This window comes from Gadus morhua, chromosome 11, assembly GCF_902167405.1.
Source record: "Gadus morhua chromosome 11, gadMor3.0, whole genome shotgun sequence".
Lineage (NCBI taxonomy): Eukaryota > Metazoa > Chordata > Actinopteri > Gadiformes > Gadidae > Gadus > Gadus morhua.
Genome location: NC_044058.1, coordinates 6,562,970 through 6,570,200, shown reverse-complemented (window position 1 = coordinate 6,570,200; position 7,231 = coordinate 6,562,970). Strand labels below are relative to the sequence as shown.

The window sequence follows — 7,231 nt, the reverse complement described above, 5'->3', positions numbered from 1 at the left end:
CCGCGCCCCCTGCCCTCTTCCCTTTGTTCTGATTCCCTTGGGAAGAGGTGTGTACATTTATTTTGTAATCAAATCTTTGACCATCTTATAGCTTCTCATTATTTATATTAGTTATTTTGATTATACATTGTTCAATTGAAGTCTGGGGTAAATATCTATCCATAGATATTAGATAGATTTCAGTGTTTTGGGGAACTTTGTGTTTTGTTGCGATGTCCTAGCATGCACCTGACCCTCGTGTAGTCATGCTCGTTCCCCTCCCCCCTGTATGTTTCGTAGAGGATTTGGAGTAAGGACACTTGCTAAGAGGAAGCTATTTGTTCATGTGTATATTCAGGTATGTCTTTTATTTCTTTGATTTCAATATTAATAATATTGTATGGAGTCCCTTTGTTCTGATTCCCTTGGGAAGAGAGGAGTTGGAGTAAGGGCAATTGCTAAGAGGAAGCTATTTGTTCATGTGTGTATTCAGCAACGAATAAATGGACGTCGGAGTTCCCGAGTCCGGACAGATCGTGGGTCAAGTCGTTCAATAAAAAAGAAAACACAACGCAGATTCAGCCGGTCACACACACGGGCATGTTGCAGAAAAAAACAAAAAACAGCGGCCCCTGGGTTCACACTTTTCGGTGGGTCGTAGAATTCGGTGCAACACCTGTAATGAAAGGTTCTGAAAGGAGGCATACACATGTAGTTAATTACTAAGGAATAAAATGTATACAAAATCTGTCTGGCACGTTTTATGAAGAAAACGTTTCCAAAAAGCATCGGACATATGACCCACTATGTTCTGCTCTATGTATAATCCAATGTTGACAACGTGACATGACATGGCTAAGCAAACATAAACAAGAGGAGCTAGGAAAGGGCCAAACGTGTTGCTACACACAGCACGACAAATGTCAAGATCGGAAAAAAAAAAATATATATATTTATTGCACAGCAGAACGCTATATCACATCATGAGCTGGCTGTTCTCAATTCACAACACGCATTCCATCAAAACTAGCCTACATCAGGCATTCTGACCAAAACTCATGCACTCCCCCCCACAATTAATTAAAGCAAGTCAGCAAGAATGACCAAAAGTCACTTTGTGTCAAAGAGACTGACTCCACTGACTATCAATTGTAAGTTAAAACAGCCGACCACTTGAGTGCAAAAAACAAAAGACCTCGCCACAGCACCAGCAAATCTGAAGCAATACATACCGCGTCTTACCTTTATTTATGTTGTTACGGCAGCCATATGTGCATTTGATCTTGAATGATTCTGTATGCAAATCCAGCTGGGTGATTCCCTTCCGATGATTGGTCCCCTCCCTACTTCCTGGATCCCATCGAAGCTACCAATCGGGAGTCTCCAATCAAGCCAGCTGCACATAAATAGCGTGTGTGTCCACAGTTCGGGGCGGCTGTGAACCAGTGAGCAGTCCGCCTCTTTGTTGGTTTCTACCTCTTGTGGTTGCTTAGGGAATTACAGTTTTGATATCGTTGTATTGCCTGGCTGTGGTTGAGTGGTTTCAGCCAGTGTTTTTGTTAACCTTGTGTAGCTTCTTTTGTTATAATTCTGTGTGCATGTGCACTCTTTTCAGTTGATTAAACCCCCGATTTTGACCCGGATCTGTCCATTGTCACCTATCCATTTCATTTATCATCCCAATCTTGTGTTGCGGCTCTTAAAACGAACCGGGTCGTAACAATGTGGCAGTGGTCTGCAGATGCATCCCGTGGTGTAGCCTACCACATCCATTTAGTTCAACATGTTATCGTTCTGAGACTGTCCATGGTACTAGCAGTAGCAACCTGCTCTGATTTTTTTTACCTATGTATTCAGGCTAAAATGACTTGATTGTCTGATGCCTCATCATTCCAGCCTAAGAGTATTGGTATTATTAGTGTAACAGACTGTTCTGTGTTTAGTTTGGAAAATGAGCTGTGTCCCTCGTGAGTTGCCGTAGGGGGGAAGTTCGGGGAAGTGTTACGGCTGATGCGTTGTGGGTGTAGCTGAGATTAAAGTGAAGCGGAGTTGGCTGCCGAACACACTATCTCGTCTCCCGTCCCGTTCATTGTTTTCTATAATACTACAATATAGGCAAACCCAGAACGCTTGGTTACATTAGTAAAGGCTACTTGCCAAATCGAAAAAATTACTTCACTTAGTGTGTCTTTTTCCAATGTATTTGTTATCATTCGTAGCGTTGATCAGCAGAGAAATAGTTAGCCAATGTCGAGCATTCCACTGTAATAAACAAAAATAATTGACAGCTGAACGTTAGGAAAGGCCCATGCAAGTGAATGGAGCAGTCCACAGCATGAGAAGAGCCGTATAATAAGTAAGGGGTAATGTATAGAACGCCGGTCATAATCGGAAAATAAGCCCCGACAGAGCGAACAGGACACCGGCGCGCAGCGAAGGTGTCTTGCTTCCTCCTGAAGGGCCTTATTTTAGATAATGACCGGTGACGTTCTATACATTATCCCGCTTATTACTCGGCTACTTGCCAAAACGAACAAATAACTTTACATGATGTGTCTTTTTACAATTTATTTGTTACCAGCATTCGTAGTGCTGATCAGCAGAGAAATAGTCTGCCAAAGACGTTGACGTCGCTTCCGAAGACGCTGTGGTTGAAAAGTTACCGGACTACTTGAGGAGTGCTACCAAAGACGTCATTAGAGGCGAAAAGTCCTTTGTTTTCCTTGACAGCAGTCAATTATACTTAGTGTAGAGCCAATGCAAGTGAACAGAGCGTTCCACGGCATTGAGAACACCTGTGTAATAATCAATAATAATTCAACTCTATTTCATTTTATTTATTAAGTGGTGGGTACAAAATAAATCGTGATGAAATCTGGTGGGGACGCGTCCCCGGCGTAATCGACGCCTATGGACGCCCCACACGTACAGCGCGTTCCAGCCCCCAGCGGCTAACCTTACTGAGGAGAATGAGGGAGTTTGGCATGAATGCCACAGCCTCCTCACAGACTTCTACAGGTGCACTATCCCAGCCTGCTGAAGGGCAGCATCCCGTCCTGGTACAGAAACTATTCTGCCCAGAGCCACCAATCCCGACACAGCTCGGTGGAAGCGGCGCAGCACATCACTGGCAAAAGCCTCCCGGCCATTTAAGATCTCTCTCAACAGCGTGTCTGAGAAAGACACACAGTAGACACATGCACAGCCTGCATATGCCACCAGACGTAAAGGTAGAGTAGACAATTTAGGGAGCAACCAGCCAGAGTAAGCTTGATTTTGAAATTATCCAACTGAGAAATGCCCCCTCCCTTCAGGCCTTCCTCCAAAGCCACTTCCCTGGAACACACAACTTGCTCGCTAGCTTTAGCATCAGGTCTGCCGAGTGCCTTGTGGAACTCTCCGGTCATGCTCAGTGAGTGTATGGTGAGAGGGCGGGCAGGTAGCCGGGAAGGCAGGTAGACAGACAGGCAAGCCGTCCAGTCATTTCATTCAGGCAAACCAAAATGATTGTTCGGGCTTATTACGGCCTGCAACATCCAAAGATAACGCATATTTTTCTTATTTTCGTCATAGTTTGTTATTTTATTTTTCATTTATAACTATGACGTCAGGATGTAAAGATAATTTCAACCCAAATAACAACAAATGCTTATGAATAAATTGCTTACCATGGCTTTAAAGAGTTATCTGATCCCATATCTTATAATATCTGCTGTCTGCAAAAACCGTGCTGCTGTTGTACCAGTCCAGGACTGTTGCAAACCACATTTTTAATAGGCCCTACCTCTGCATATACTTGCGACTATTACTTTGAACTAGTGCTGTCAAGTGACTAAAATATTTAATTGCCATTAATCGTATTAATGTCAGTTAACTCGCGATTAATCACACATTTTTTTCTATTCTAAATATCCCTTGATTTCATGCTGCTAGCCTTTTAGTGAGATCAGAGAGTGTTGAGAAGGACAGTAATAAAATATATTTGGCATAAGAAGAGAGACCCGCAGTGAATTCAACCCGGTCCACTTGACATTGGGTATAGGTGCATGACAGTGGTAGGCGGCGTAGATCTACCGTAAAACTTCAATAGCAGGCTTTTATTTGTTTCAATCACTGAACTTTCAAACAAAACTCTTGCTCAGCAAAGATGGGAAATACTAACATTTATTATTTAAACTAGTATGAATATTCCTACCGTACGTAGGCCTTCACACATTACCAGGCTATCGAATAACGCCCACACACACTCACACACACACACACACACACACACACACACACACACACACACACACACACACACACACACACACACGCACACACGCACACACGCACACACGGTGGCGGAGTGGTAATCGGGAGAGTCGGGAGAATTCCCGGTGGGCCGTTAACGTTTCGGGGCTGTCGGGCTGATTACTGCAGGATAACAATATTGCGTTTATAAAAGTTCCTTGCAGCGCCGTCCGGCAGCCTGAGCTGTGCGCCCGCGACCTCTCACTCACTCAACAGAAGCAACACTCACAAACCGTCAACATCGCAACCAAGTCGATTTTTTTAGACAGCAGGTGAAAAAACGTTTGCCAAGCCAAAGGTGCGTTAATCGCGCAATATACAAATTAACGCCGTTAATAACGCGTTAAACTGACAGTACTACTTTGAACACAATCAATCTTTAAACATTGTCTGATATTTATCTACGATTTATTTATATTTTGATGGTTTGTGTGTTTTCTGTTAATTTATCCTAAAATGACAAGTGCGGACCTGTGTTTCCCATACAACACATGTCATTGTACCGTTGACCCAGTGTTCAATCTACATATGACTAATAAAACAGAGGCTGACCTGAAGCTGAACTCATGAGTCTGTTGATGGCACTTCAATTAGATCTGAGAACTAAGGGGCCAGCCCATCACTTACCACGCTGTCACACTCCTATCAATCGAGGCAGATCTCTAACCGGCTCTCACATCAAGCACACATGCATGTTGAAATGGGGCGTTATGGTTGTTACCATGTGTGTTTACCTGCATATTGAAGGAATTGAGTGACGTTTGTGCTTGTGCTGTTTACATTCATTTGCAGATGTGCCATCCCAGGTTGTGTGTGTGTGTGTGTGTGTGTGTGTGTGTGTGTGTGTGTGTGTGTGTGTGTGTGTGTGTGTGTGTGTGTGTGTGTGTGTGTGTGTGTGTGTGTTTATGTGACTGATATCCCATCAAACGTTGTAAAAGGTTAAGCCCAAATCATAGGATTCAGTTTGGAGCTTGGTGCAGGGTGTTTTAATGATCCCAAGCCACCCGTTGATCCATTGACCATTGATTGATGGGTTTAAACGCATGCAAAGGAGGGAGGGAGAGAGAGAGAGAGAGAGAGAGAGAGAGAGAGAGAGAGAGAGAGAGAGAGAGAGAGAGAGAGAGAGAGAGAGAGAGAGAGAGAGAGAGAGAGAGAGAGAGAGAGAGAGAGAGAGAGAAACACAAATGGCCAATGCAAATTGTTGCTTCCCCCTGCCCTGTTTTCCAGGATGAAAGGGATAAAAGAAAAATAAGCACTCTAAATACTTCATCTCATCAGGCTGAATGATGAAATGTTCTGTATTTCCCGCCGTCATCTTCTCGTAAGGAGGCGCAGTGATCAGCGTTTTCGCGCTCGCTTGCAGCCGCACGCAAGCAAAGTCACTGCAGCCATGCATCTATGGCATTGCTTATTGACACACACATACACACACTCTCATCCTCCCCTCCCCCCAAAAACAAACACACACACACACACACACACACACACACACACACACACACACACACACACACACACACACACACACACACACACACACACACACACACACACACACACACACACACGGTGTTGCGCACACGTGCTTGTATACAGTACAGACCATGTACGTTGTCGCGCGCGCACAAACACACGCACACACACACACACACACACACACACACACACACACACACACACACACACACACACACACACACACACACACACACACATACCTTGTGTGCGTGCTAAACGCGCGAAGTCATACACACACACACACACACACACACACACACACACACACACACACACACACACACACACACACACACACACACACACACACACACACACACACACACACACACACACACACACACACACAGATGTGATGTGCCGAAGTCTTCCACAAAATGCACCGGGCTAGATGAGACTCACGTGCGGATCGCCATACAGCGGTGGGCTGTAGCGTTCTGCTCGGAGAGGCAGAACGGGGAGAGAGGCTGGACGCGGAGGTAGGAAGGAGCGGGAGACGGATGGAGAGAGAGGGAATGCGGAGGGAGGTGGGGGTGCAATAAGAGGGCTGAGTGGTTCTTGTAAATATTTATATTGCATTATGATACGCGGACGAGTTAAAGGAGGAGGTAGAGAGAGAGAGGGAAGAGAGGAACGATATTCAGCGTCCACCCCCTTTATTAATTTTATTCCGTACCGCTAAGTTTAGCATTCAACACGTGTCGCCAGTGATGGAGAGAGGGAGGGAGGGAAGAAGGAGAGAGAGGGAGGTTGATGGTTGCTAGGTGACGGGGCGCATATACTGAATTTTAACAAAAGAACAGGGAAAGAGGGAGAGAGAGAGTGTGAGAGAGAGGAGAGAGGGAGGGAGAGGTAGAAAGAGAGAGATCGCGAAATTGAATACATGTAGATATATAAATATATTTAGATCTATTTTTTTTTCAGGGGGGAAAAACCGCAAAACGGATAGCCTACCTCAAAGGGGAAGGATGTGAATATAATGGAGGGACGAAGGGAGAGAGGGGGGAAAGGCTCGTGAAAAACAGTAAGTACATTTATTATCTTGGATTTGCAGTGCACCGGGCATGTTGTTATCTGGCGGATGTGTTTGGATTAATTGCGACGCGGCCGGTGAGCGTGTGTTACACAGCGTCATTGAGACGGGCATCGGGCTTTCGGGTGTCGGCATCTGTAAAGCTGCTTGTGATAGAAAGATGGATGGCCGGAGATGGATAGGTGGAATCAGTGCTTTGACCCCTCTGTCATTGCTGCGTGTGACTCAGAACAGTCTTTAACCCTCAATGTATAGGGTCCTTGTACCCAAACCCGCCGTCATGTACGTTTGTTAGAGTAAATATTCTAATAAGTCACTCTTTTACCTCGCTCTCTCTCAGTCACATACGCACTCTCTCTCTCTGTTCCTCTCTCTCTGTTCCTCTATCTGTTTCTCTCTCTCTCTCTC

At 45.0% G+C, this 7,231-nt stretch overlaps 1 protein-coding gene and 1 long non-coding RNA gene across 2 annotated transcripts in view; both read left to right on the top strand.

The window, feature by feature from the left end:
- Positions 1-279: 279 nt before the first annotated feature.
- LOC115554351 (uncharacterized) lies at positions 280-1,620 on the top strand. The gene is made up of 2 exons (XR_003978586.1): positions 280-337; positions 1,289-1,620. It is a non-coding gene; the product is annotated as an uncharacterized LOC115554351 (long non-coding RNA).
- Positions 1,621-6,526: 4,906 nt separating this feature from the next.
- grin2db (glutamate receptor, ionotropic, N-methyl D-aspartate 2D, b) overlaps positions 6,527-7,231 on the top strand; it is a 53,987-nt gene continuing 53,282 nt past the window's right edge. The window contains exon 1 of the mRNA XM_030371358.1: positions 6,527-6,814. The gene's annotated coding sequence lies outside the window, so the exon portion shown is untranslated. The remainder of the gene's footprint in view (positions 6,815-7,231) is intronic.